The sequence below is a fragment of the Pogoniulus pusillus genome, chromosome 1 (assembly GCF_015220805.1).
Source record: "Pogoniulus pusillus isolate bPogPus1 chromosome 1, bPogPus1.pri, whole genome shotgun sequence".
Lineage (NCBI taxonomy): Eukaryota > Metazoa > Chordata > Aves > Piciformes > Lybiidae > Pogoniulus > Pogoniulus pusillus.
In genome coordinates this window covers 5,735,422-5,747,893 of record NC_087264.1, presented here as the reverse complement: position 1 = coordinate 5,747,893, position 12,472 = coordinate 5,735,422, and the positions used below count along the sequence as shown (strand labels likewise).

The window sequence follows — 12,472 nt, the reverse complement described above, 5'->3', positions numbered from 1 at the left end:
TTTGCCTTTCTGTCTTTTCTCCTGTCTGAGAGCTGCGATGACAAGTGCAACACACACGACTAGGATGCTCTAAGCTGGGTTACAGAAGAAATCCCGCATGAAGCACGTCCCTGGCAAGCAATGGGTTTTGTTCATACTGTATAATGCTTCAGAAATAGCATCAGCCACATCTGCATGAGCAAAGCCTTCCAAAATAAGAAGTGAAGATCTCAGATACAGATCTGCCTCCAGCTGAGTGTGCGCTATTATTTACTTTGCTTTAAAGCTTTAAAGGGGAGGTGGCCAGTGAGGAGGCAGAGACTGTTTCTTCACAGTAAGCCAACAAACCTCTAGGACTTTGTCAGGCTTTGGATCATGTATTTGTTCAGCAATTTCTGGGATGCAAATCACCCAGAGTTGAACTGTGGGTGTACTGCTATTGGCCAGTTTTCAGGCTTGCTAATCACATTTCCCCAAGTTATAGTGCAACCTTTGCTTTTGGCCCCATTGCTGGAGCATCATCTTTTCCCTTATATTTACTCTTTGGTATTTTCATGGCATAGCTTTGGCACCTATAAAACTTGCCAATTATGGTCACCAGTTTGCTGAACATCTCTGTTGTCATAGCTTGTGAAGTATATATTTACATCTTCTATAGTCAGTTCTCAGATTGAAAGTAGGCATTTCACTTAACCTGGAACACTATTACTAATGCTGAGCAGTTTCATCAGGAGGACCTCTGAGGTTTTACTAGCATATGCCAGATACATTCATCCATTCTCTATCAACGAGTGATCATTGTTTTCTTGCCTTTCATATTCCACAGAAAAAGAAATTACTGTCTATTCTCAAAGTGAACCTCTGGTCAAACAGCAAATTAGCATGCAAAGAAGTATCAGAGAGACAGGTAGGGAGAGAATCAAATGAAGTTAAAGAAGCACTGAAGATGGGCTGAAAAAAAAGAAACAATCTTTCCTGTGAGTCATCCTGGTTTCTATTAAAACAGCAAAGTAGACATCAGCTAAGAGATCATATAAGCAAAAGGTGGATGTAATTATTCTTTCAATTAAACAAAAAACCAAACCCTTGCGAATCTCAGTATGGAGCATCTTGTAAGTAGCAAGCCAGTTAAGTCTCTGAAAATCCTAAGCAAAAGGTTGTTTCCTTTGGCACTAACTCCTTCATGCTCAAGGCATTTCTCAAATAAACCTTCTAGCTGTGCCTTTACAGTAAGTAACTTGCATTTCACTCCTCACTGATAGACAACTCTGCTATGTTGGGGCTCCCCTTCTACTGAGGATGGCATCATTTAACTGCAAAGTGATTGGGAACGTCTGTATCTACACACAGATAACTTAAAACAACGTTGCTCACAGTCTCTGTGGGTAAGGACCTCCATATTGCACCAGCTCTGTGTGTAAGCCAAGGTACTTCACAACTGGGATGGGGGTAAGAGCAGGGACTGCAGAGCATTATTCAAAGTACCTTCCACTCAGCTCTGAACGCATCCACCTTTGACCACAAGTATATCTGCACTTAGTGCCTCATCTTAACACCTCAGTAAGCAGTTCAAGCATTCAGAAACAAACATCAGTGGGTCTAACAGCTACTTTTAATTCATTTTATAAATAAGCAACTGAGAATTTTGCTCCAAGTGGCTGCTCGTGTAGCCCATTCCGTAAACGGCGTTCTCTGCAGAGTAAGGCACGATGCGATACGAATGCAGCTCTTCATAATAGAGCGACTGGGAACAGCACTCCTGCACCATAAACTTCAGCCGTTTTCGTGCGTCAGAGTAAGCAGTCCTATAGCACGGAGCCTCCTTAAAGTATTCATAGCTCTCCCTCTCTGTCTCTAGGTGAATCTTCCTCAACAGATTGTTAATTAATACAGACCTTCGGAGATAGGCTTCGGGGTCATCCAGGAAGCGGAGTTTCTGGAGAGAAAGTTTTAGAATACAGGTCCGGTCCTCGGGTAGTATCAGGTGCTGGGGAGTAAAAGGGAAGCAGATGGGTCTTTAGCATCGGCTGATGAAAGCAGGGGAGGATGGGGTATGGAATGAGAGAGAGCTGTTCTCTGTTATGGACACAAATTGGAACACAGGAAATTCCACCTCAACATAAATACCATTATTGATGATCTGGAACAGAGGATTGAGTCCTGCATCAGTAAGTTTGCAGGTGACACCAAGCTAGGAGCAGATGTGGATCTCTTGGAGGGTAGAAGAGCCCTACAGAGGGACTTCGACAGGCTGGATGGGTGAGCAGATGCCAATGGGATGAGATTGAACAAGGTCAAGTGCAGGGTTCTACACTTTGGCCACAACAACCTCAAGCGGCACTACAGGCTGGGGACAGAGTGGCTGAGAGAAGCCAGGCAGAAAGGGACCTGGGGGTACTGATAGATAGTAGCTGAACATGAGCCAGCAGTGTGCCCAGGTGGCCAAGAGAGCCAATGGCATCCTGGCCTGCATCAGGAACAGTATGGCCAGCAGGACAAGGGAGGTTATTCTGCCCCTGTGCTCAGCACTGGTCAGGCCACACCTTGAGTGCTGTGTCCAGTTCTGGGCTCCTCAATGCAAAAGAGGTGCTGAGATACTGGAAGGTGTCCAGAGAAGGGCAGCAAAGCTGGTGAAGGGCCTGGAGCACAGCCCTGTGAGGAGAGGCTGAGGGAGCTGGGGGTGTGCAGTCTGCAGAAGAGGAGGCTCAGGGGTGACCTCATTGCTGTCTACAACTACCTGAAGGGAGGCTGTAGCCAGGTGGGGGTTGGTCTCTTCTGCCAGGCAAGCAGCAAGAGAACAAAGGGGACACAGTCTCAAGTTGTGCCGGGGAAAGCATAGGCTGGATGTTAGGAGGAAGTTGTTGTCAGAGAGAGTGATTGGCATTGGAATGGGCTGCCCAGGGAGATGGTGGAGTCACCATCCCTGGAGGTGTTCATCAAAGCCTGGCTGAGGCACTTAGTGCCATGGTCTGGTTGATTGGCTAGGGCTGGGTGCTAGGTTGGTTTGGATGATCTTGGAGGTCTCTTCCAACCTGGTTGATTCTATGATTCTATGAAGAGAAGCTTCATTACTGTGAGGGTGACAGAGCACTGGAACAGGCTGCCCAGAGAGGCTGTACAATCTCCTCTTGAGACTTTCAAGACCTGTCTGGACACATTCCTGTGTGATCTGCCCTAGGTGGTCTTAATTTGGCAGACAGGTTGCCTCAATGATCTCCAGAAGTCCCTTCCAAGCCCTACCATCCTACAGTTCTATGATTCTGATACTCACTTTTGGACAATACTCATGGTAATCTTGATGTAAATGTTCTTCTTCTGCATATTTTCTCTTAAAGTAGGCTACTTTCGACGTCGTTAATGTCTTTGGTAGGCCCCAATCAGATCAGCTCTGCACAAAACAGGAAGAAAAAAGAAGCTCAGTAACACTCACTGCCACAATGGCTGTAAGACTATGGTTCAGGGTGTGTAGGAAAAGGAAGGGTCCAGAGGTGGGATGCATCCTGGATTGCAGTGAGCCTCAACATGCAGCTCTTCACCCACTGGGAAAGGAATAAAACGGAGAGGCTGGCAAATGTGAAGGCACTTCTGAGCCACTACTTTAAAGCTTGACAGTACAGCAAGCCCTGCTCCAGAGTGACCATCACAGCACTGGGTATATGCTGCCACTTCTGGGCAAGATCTCCAAGTCCTACAAACTGAGTGGTGTACACCTGGAGAGCCACAGCCTCACAGAACAGACAGAGATACCCAAGCCAGGAAGGTCTCCATGCACTGCAGGAAGGACTGGGATGGGGTCACCTACGCGCAGAACAGGGGTCCCTGTGCCATGCTGGGATGTGTGTGGAACGAGGGATGAGGGCTAATTTCCACACATAGGGCACAGAGCTGTGTAGCTTCACTGGAAGACCAATGCAGAGCATATTCACTAGATGGTAGTGTCGTCCCAGAGAAGCAGAAGAGCCCCAGTGTGGTTGGAAGGTAATAGAGCTGGTTTAGTCTCCGGATTGCTTCAGTTATTCAGGGCACAGAGAAGAGTCTTTGGGCTAAAGGAACAGACTAATGGGCTTTTGTCCTGCAACAGGAGCCCAGCGGAGGTCTGCTCGCCTGGAGGAGAACCTTGCAGGGGACCAGGGCTCTCTGTGCACCCCCAGCAGAGCCTGGCTGGCTACTCTGAGCTTGCTCATCTCTGTGGAAAGGTGACATGGTGTTAATTCAGCATCATAACAAGACTCATAACTTTGGTAGTATTGAGTCTGGTGAACATCAGGTACTTGCAAGAGCCAGGGCTGGCTTTCACTTTTCTGTTCACTAGACAATAGGAAGAGGCATGTGCCTGTGTAAATAGCATCATTTCCACCCAGACACTCTCTTTTGTATGACATTGCTGTGGCTTGCCTTTAAATCCACAATTAAAAAACAAACAAACAAAAAAATCCCAACCAAAACAAAGCAAAAAAACTATGCTGACATTTAAAGGCAGTCCAGAGGAAGCATCTGGAGACACAGTTTAGAATAAGACAAAATCAGGTCCTGTGAGACATATCTTCTTCCCTAAATTGAGATCTCCTTATGGTTTGAAACTTAGGTTTCTAAAGAAAAATGAAAAGACCTCGGTTCTAGACATCTTCTTTGCCACTGTAGAAAAGCCAGAAGGTATTGCACAGCCAAAACATGGACCTCATGTCATTGGAAGGGTAGGGCTTAAGGGAGCTCCTTGAGTCTTAGCTGCAGGTGGGCGCGAAGGTACCCACACAGCTATTTCAGGGACTGATACCATCTCTGTTTCACTGGTAGAAAGGAGTAATGTGCTCTCCCTTCCTCCCTCTACATCAAAACCCACAAGAAGGGGCTGAAGGAAAAAAAGTCCTTCACATAAGAGACACTTCTTGTGTTTTTTTCCCTGAATTTCAAGTGTATGACAATGGAGGTTTCCCATAAAGGATGTTACAAATCAGGGCAGGAAACTCTCGAGCGGTAGACTAAAGCCTCACTTGGAGCCAAGACCCCCCCAGCTCTGCTCCAGGATTCGATCCAACATGGATTGCACAGAATAGCAGCATTTCCAAGGAGAGGGACCATTGCTCTTGCAGTGGGACAACATTATGTTTAGTCAGCTGGGCCGCCACATCCACCAGAGATGCTCCTTGCACTGACATCAGCTCTCGAGGGTGAAGGCACAGGTGTGGTCTTCACCATTCTGTTAGCGCTGAGTAGCTGCAAACACTGGTTTAAATTGATACCCAGTAACCTTCACTGCCTTGCAGGTTTCATTCTAGTATCTGAACCCAAACAGCCTGGACATTGACTATGCTGATATTAGGTTCTACTAGGTGAAAACCCCATTGCTGTGTTCTTTGAGCACAATCATAAATGCACCATGGGATGGGAGAATGCTACAATTTTTCTCATACCACTCTGAGAAAGACAAAGGTACAGAAAGATAAAATGACATTCCTGTGGCCAGTGGGCTGTCAGGGCTGGGAAAGAAGCCAAACTCAGTGCACAGGTTAATAAGCCAACCATAAGCCCTTTCTTCTCCTTCAAATCCAGCTTCTGGATGCTAGAATTCAGCCTCTGGTGGGTTTTGGTGAAAAGGTTGCCTGTGCAGCATGAGCAGAAAGTCAGCGTGACTGTAGGGGCAAGACAAACAATCACAGTGTGTAGACCATCACAGCTCAGTCCCTTGGCTCTGCTGCTCCACACAAACCTCTCCTCTGATGCTCCAGGATGCAGACATCCCTCTCTCTGTCCCAGAGATGGAGGGTGTCATGAGGGCATTTAGCATCCCTTGAGCACGAGTGATCCTGGAGACACCAGCAAACAGCAGAGAGCCAGGATAAGGCAATGAGCTCTGGAGTGCTGGAGCCCTGACCCTGGAAAGGAGGAAAGCAGGGAGAGAGGGATGCTTTTTGGCACACGCTGAAGGCTGGGGGCTGCTGCTAGCTGGCAGAACCAGATGGAAAGAACTGTATTTTGCAGAAGAACGCATAAAACCACCCTGTCAGTGGGTTTTTTGAGCATCCAGCTGGCATCTCCTCTCTGAGGTTATGCTCAGCACCAACATGGAAGAAACCCCTTGAGTGCAAAGTAATTGGCTGTATTTAAATTCCTAAAACCCTTGTATCAGACAAAGTGGCACAATCATAGCAACCCACATCACCTGCTTTAGTAGAAGGAAGGGTGAGAGCCAGCAAATGATCACCAAGGGCACACACTGTTGGGGTTAAATGTCTTCCTGCTTGTTAGTGGAAGGCTACTTTGTAAGTATACAGTAGCCCAAGCAGATCAACATGCTCCAGCTCTTATCAAATCCTAATAAATCCAGATTTGCAGAACCCAGAGCACCCAGTTCCCCAGGCCAGCAGCTCTCACAGCTTGTCACAGGTGGTTCAACTTCTCCTCTCTCTCTCTGTGAGGAAAAGGGTGCTGCTTGCACACCTGCAGCAGCAGGAGGCACCGTCCCTTGAGGTCTTCAAGAAAAGACTGGATGGGGCACTCGGTGCCATGGTCTAGTTGACTGGGTAGGGCTGGGTGCTAGGTTGGACTGGATGATGTTGGAGATCTCTTCCAACCTGGTTGATTCTATGATTCTATGACTAGGTAATGAATCAAAGGCAAGCAAGTCCCATTTTAGGGCTGCTCCACCAGGAGCTCAAGTTCTGCACTTGTGTACAGTGTAGCTGCCATTTCACCATCACTCATCCCATCATCATCATCACTGTGATCTTTTATGTCTGTCCACATATCTCTCTACAGATGTAGGGAAGTGGGAACACGATCTGTGCCATTGCACTGTGCCCTCAGCACCAACACTAAAGCCTACAAGGGCACCTCTCTCCCTGCAGGAGGCTTGCAAGGACCAAGCTTTTCTTTACTACTCAGCCTGAAAGTCTGAGCAGACTGGGTCCATGCATGCCCAGGGGCTGCTTGGCTGGGGTTACAGGCACACAAGGCTGTAGTAATGCCGCAGTGAATCAGACCCTTCGTGGCTTGTTTAAATATAAACATACCGAATCAGTGCTTTTTGGGTAGAAGGCTATTCCCTGTGAGCCAAGTGTTTTGACAGCTACAGCAAGGTGGTATGAGTCACTGCCTCTGCCTCAGTCAAGCTCGGAGACAGATACATCTTAATCACATTACTTTTTTTTTCAGTGCTACACCACAAGTCAAGGCACAGGGCCAAATTTCCCCAGAGGGGCTAACCAGCATAGCCCTGAGTCCTGAGCACAAGCTTTGTCCTTCCAGCCCAGATGAGCCTCGGAAGAGCACATTTAGCATCCTGCCAGCGTTCAGCTGCAAGCCCTCTGCTACCCACCGAGGACTGGGTGAATTTGCCACAGCAGGCAGTGATGCCAGGGCTCGGGAAACACAGAGCAAGAGCTGCCTGCAAGCGATAGTCAGTGTTTACATCCCGCCAGTGCCGGTGCCTGCCTGCTCTGCATGCACAGCACATCGGAGCAGAGCAGCTGAAGCTGCCATCAATGCTAATGGAACTTTGAAACATAAATCCCACACGGGGCAGTGAGGGAATAGATGCTCTGTCTCAAGTCTGGATCTCTCAGAGGCAGCTTCACTAAGGCTTTAATTGTACTTTCAGAAGAGCAAAATGTGCTTGTTCCTATTTGTTTCCCCGGGAATAATTGCAGCGCTTTATGGTGTGGCACTCACAGAGTGATTAGGCAGGTTTGGACAGAAGGTTATCTTATCTAAATTGGATTGGAAATAGATTTATAACACGGCAACTTCACAGTTGAACTGCAAATTGCAAGAAATTCTCTTCGTGCGGCCCCTGCCCTTCCTCATCACCCCAGCAACAGGAGCCCCTCTTGGGCATGAATTAGTGCCGGGTGATGGCCACGGGGCTGCGAGCTAGCCCAGACAGGAGGCAACGCAGGGTTTAACAAACGATTGAACAGCCAGGAAAAGAAAGGAAGAAAGAAAGAGAGTAAATAAAGAAAAAGAAACAAACGACCGAGAACAAAGCTTGTGCTTTTCCACCTCAGCCAACAGAGAGCGATTTGCAAAGCCCGTGTTTGCACAGCAGCTCTGCCCCGGAGATCATGCGTGAGACCTTGGGAGCATTCCCACACCTGCCTGTTTCTCCACCTCTCCTACCTTTCCTCGGGATGAAAATCCATCCCTGCCTGCTCAGTGCTGCAGTGAAAGGGGTTGTACGAGCAGGTGCTATTGGCTTGTTGCTGCAGACGTCTGCAGGAGGTAAGCACGGAGGCTCTGGCCAAGGCGGACCTGCGAGGCTGGGCGCGGAAGGGGGTGAGTCGATGTGCTGGTGCCCCGCAGGGTTTCCTCTCGCAAGGTGAGGGAGGATAATCAATATGCAAGATAAAGCTGGCTGAGAAGGAGACCAATTCTGAGTGTCTCTTGCAAGCACAAGTAGAAAACCTGAGGCTTCCGAGCACGCAGAAACTGGCATTTATTATCAGCAGGAGACGTGACTTTGACGCGACAGGATATATCACCATGTCCTTGTGACTGCTGGCAAACTGCAGCGATAAATTCCCCTGCCTCTAACCTTAGCAGCACTCACAATTAGGGAGCTGAAGCCTTTCTCTGATTTCACATGCTACATTGCCGTATTTCCCCTCTTCAGGGACAGGAAAAGCAGCTGGTCCCACTGTGGGATTCCCGATTGATGCTGCAAAGCTACAGACAGATTAACATGTGGACGGAAAACACACGCCAGCCCCAGAAATCCACACAGACTGACGGCAGATCACCGTCCTTCCAGAGTATGGAGCCTTAGTCCTTTCTGAAACAGAGATCTCCCTTTAATTGACCCATGGAAAGGCAGAGACCCACAGCCCTGCTGTAGTACACTGGCTGCAGCTGCCTTTCTTTTAGCTTGCTAATTGCTTTGCACATCTCCCTAACTGCAGGTTCTCCCTGGGCTCACACGCTTGAGGCACAAGCATCTGAACATCTCTCCTGAGTGCATATAGACATGAGACTTAATGACTAAGTAGCTATTCCTGTCTCATGACCCATAGTCCCACTGCTTTCATCAATAGAATAAAATCTCATTTCCAGCTTCACCCCCTTTCGCCACTAATCCATGTCATTTCCCTCACTCAGCCCAGCCAGCTGAAGTCTGCAAACTTGTTACTTACCTGAGGATGCAGAGTCAATCTGCAAAGGGTCTCTCTGGGATGATCTCAGCAGCTCCAGTAAGATTTCCTCCTTGCACGGGCTCAGTGAGCATTTCTGGCAGCACAGCACTGCTGAAGGGTTACCTGTCAGGTGGATCAAGGAGAGACAGGCATGGTTCAGTTGGCAACGTCAGGACATACACCATAAGCAGCTGGACTGTGAGAGAGGAAAGTGCTATTTCAGCAGCCCCCACGGGGCTTAGTAACAGGAAAAACAAGAGTTCTGATGTCACATCCAATTCTCTAACTTCGACCTTGCTTTCTGGACTCCTTCTCAAACACCAGGAAAGTAAAAGTAAACATTAGGAGAAATCACTTTGGTCCCTCAGCAGCTGAGCCATAATCCTCCTGGAGCAAATGCTGCAAAAACCCAGCTCGCTCCTCAAAACAGCCGGAAGTTTCCTGAGCTAGAACAGGATTATTGCCCTGAACACCACTTCTTAAAATGGCACATTATTTTCTCCATTAAGTCTTGTCAGCCTCAGAGGAAAGCTAAAGGGCTACTATTAAACCCACACCGTTATTTTGAGTAGTAGCGTTAATTTCCTACCGTCACACGCGCACGTACGCGCCCACACTGCCTGAAGAGAAACACGGGGCTGGGGAAAGTCCAATTTCCATTTTCACTTAACAGAATTATTAAGTGTGCACGTTTCAGACATTGCCTCACGCACAGTACAGCTCCCAGGCTGCAAGTAGATTCAGCAGCACCCGGCTGATGCTTCCCTTCTGGGATACACACATACACACACAGAGGACTATGTGGCACACCGTAGTAAGAATATTTCCCACCCTGGAGGAAAAGCAATCACAGCTATAGCGTGTGCATAGCCCAGCTCTGCATTTTCACGTGTGTATGCAGAGACACTCACACTTTTTATGATGGTGAATGGAAATAAACAGGTCTAAATCCTGCAAGAGAGACGGCCAAAGGGGGCATGGATGTGTGCGTATTCATGTCTCGCAGCTCTATGGCATCTATATTTAGACAGTTGTCTCATCTCACAGGATGATACTTCACTAACAGGCAATGAAAGAGAAGCTGTGGTTACTTTTCAGAGTTCAGCTCTGAGTGTAAAAATATGAGTCCGGTTAAAATGATCTTTCAAAGGGCAGGACAGAGTCTGTCAGAGCAGCAGGAACTTCTGCCCGCAGCCCGTAGCACTGCAGGACCTTGGTGAGCTTCCCGCTCAGCTCCTTGCCCTCTTCCACCATGCAGCAAACCCAGAGCTCACAAACACATACAAAACTTATCCACGCCAACAGCCACCTGCTAAAGCCGTTTGGGCAGATCCCACTGGCCAAGCCCCATAGCAGCTCACTGCCATGGACAGCCCCCTGGCTAACCCACATGGCTAACCCCATGGCTCACCATCCCCAGCCACCACCAGCTCAAAGCACTCACCCAGCTAGCCCCGGCTCCAGAAGGAGGGCTGCTCCCGTCCTTCCCTCGATGCCTGCTTCTCCTGGAGGAGGTGGAGGAGGTGGTGGAGGAGGAGGCGGTGGAGGTGGCAGCTCGTGTGGGTCCCTGCAGCCACTGAGGAGCGCATCACCTCCCGGCCGCAGCCCGCGGAGGTGGGTGCCCAGATGTTCCCGGCGCGGATTGGTCCAGCGGGAGCAGATGTTGCCTGGTTGCCAGGAGCGTTGCTAGGCGCGTTGCTAGGAGCCGGTGACGCTCTCTCCATCACTTGCGCGACTCGAGGCCGCCGGGAGGGAAGGAGGGAAGAAAGGAAGAAGGAGGAGGAGGTCTCGCCAGCGGGATGCTCCTTGGCGGGACGGGACAGGATGGGCGGGCTGTCGGGCTGAACGAGAAGCAGGAGGATGGAGCAGAGGTCTGGAAAGGTGATGAAGAGCTGCCTGGGCCATCGCGGCAGGCATGGGGGTGTGAAATGCCCGATCTGGTGGTGGTGGGAGCATGAAAGCTCCTGTCAGGACAGGCTGGAGGCTGTGGAGCAGCAGCCGCAGGGAAAGAGCTGAAAGGTATCAAGTGCCTGTTTCAGGGGGAGACTGGGAAACATAAGCAACTTGATCGGGTGACTGAAAGAATTGGAGGAAGCAGTGAGTCCAGTTTGGAACCAGTGGCAGTAAAAGCTGAGAGCAGAGCTCTACTGCTCTCTCTGAGTCCAGATCATCTTCCTTTATGGCTTGTATGCTCCCTCCTTCACCCACACTGTTCTTCCCCTGAGCTTTTGGGATGCTCCACCAGAGTGCCCTGGAGCGTGCCTTGGTGTTTACACTCATGGCTCCAAAGAGGCAGCGCAGCACTCTGAAATCCTGTGGGTAGAATCAGGGACTGCTGCAGGAACAGAAGCAATACAGCAAAGCAGCCCAAACTTCCTCTTTTCCCAGACAAAACAGCAGGTCACTGAGCTCCTGCCCCCCAGACACACAAGAAGATTTTACTGCTGAGCACCCTCTTTAGGGCAATAGGTGAGGTGTCAGACTCAGCCTACCTTCATAACTCAGGGTCAAGCCAGAAAGGCTCTGAAAAAACACTTGAAAGGAGTAAGCAAACTCTCATCAGCATAAGGCAGTAAGCACAAAGAAGGGAAATACCTTTTCCTAACTCTATAGGTAGGTGTTAGCAGGTAGGAAGGTATAAAAAATGAAGAAGATTTTGGTTTAAACTCAGTTTCTCCAGACAGTTATGTGCAAGGGTCTTTCCTGGAAGAAGTCTGCCACTCCCAGACTTGAGAAAAGGGGTTGCACAAGATGAGATTTTTTGGAAAGCCAGTGGCTGCACTGAAGTTTGCAGCATGCCACCATCTTAGACTAGGCTCAACATGGAGCCTGGGCTTTGCTCATCACCTTTCCCCCAGAGAAATCCTCCTTTGACAATAAATTTTCTTCTGTGTCTCCCAGCTGTGTCTATGTCCACAAAAATAATATAGATAACACTGCTGCTCCTGGAAGTCTCATGGTCCTGCCACAGGTAGCCTCATCTGAGCAGTCCTCACTCCAGTCCATGCCCCATTCTACAAATGAATGTGACTCAAAGGCTCGGCCAGTACCAAAACCAAGTCAAGGTGCTATGGAAATATATGCATTTCGGCAGCACCTGAAGCTCCTGGGTTGTCTTATGATCTGAAAGATGAGTGTCCCATGCATACCATATCTGGGCATGCCACTGCTGGTAGGACAACCAGAGGCCCCCTTCAGGTGGCCAAGAGAGCCAATGCATCCTGGCCTGGATCAAGAACAGTGTGGCCAGCAGGACAAGGGAGGTTATTCTGCCCCTGCATTCAGCACTGCTCAGGCCACACCTGAAGTGCTGTGTCCAGTTCTGGGCTCCTCAATTCAAGAGAGATGTTGAGAGACTGGAACATGTC

At 49.1% G+C, this 12,472-nt stretch overlaps 1 long non-coding RNA gene across 1 annotated transcript; it reads right to left on the bottom strand.

The window, feature by feature from the left end:
- Window positions 1-1,573: 1,573 nt before the first annotated feature.
- LOC135182089 (uncharacterized) lies at window positions 1,574-11,420 on the bottom strand. Its single transcript, XR_010305051.1, has 4 exons — window positions 10,549-11,420; window positions 9,105-9,227; window positions 3,251-3,367; window positions 1,574-1,966 (listed from the first exon to the last, which is right to left on the bottom strand). It is a non-coding gene; the product is annotated as an uncharacterized LOC135182089 (long non-coding RNA).
- Between the last annotated feature and the right edge of the window lie 1,052 nt (window positions 11,421-12,472).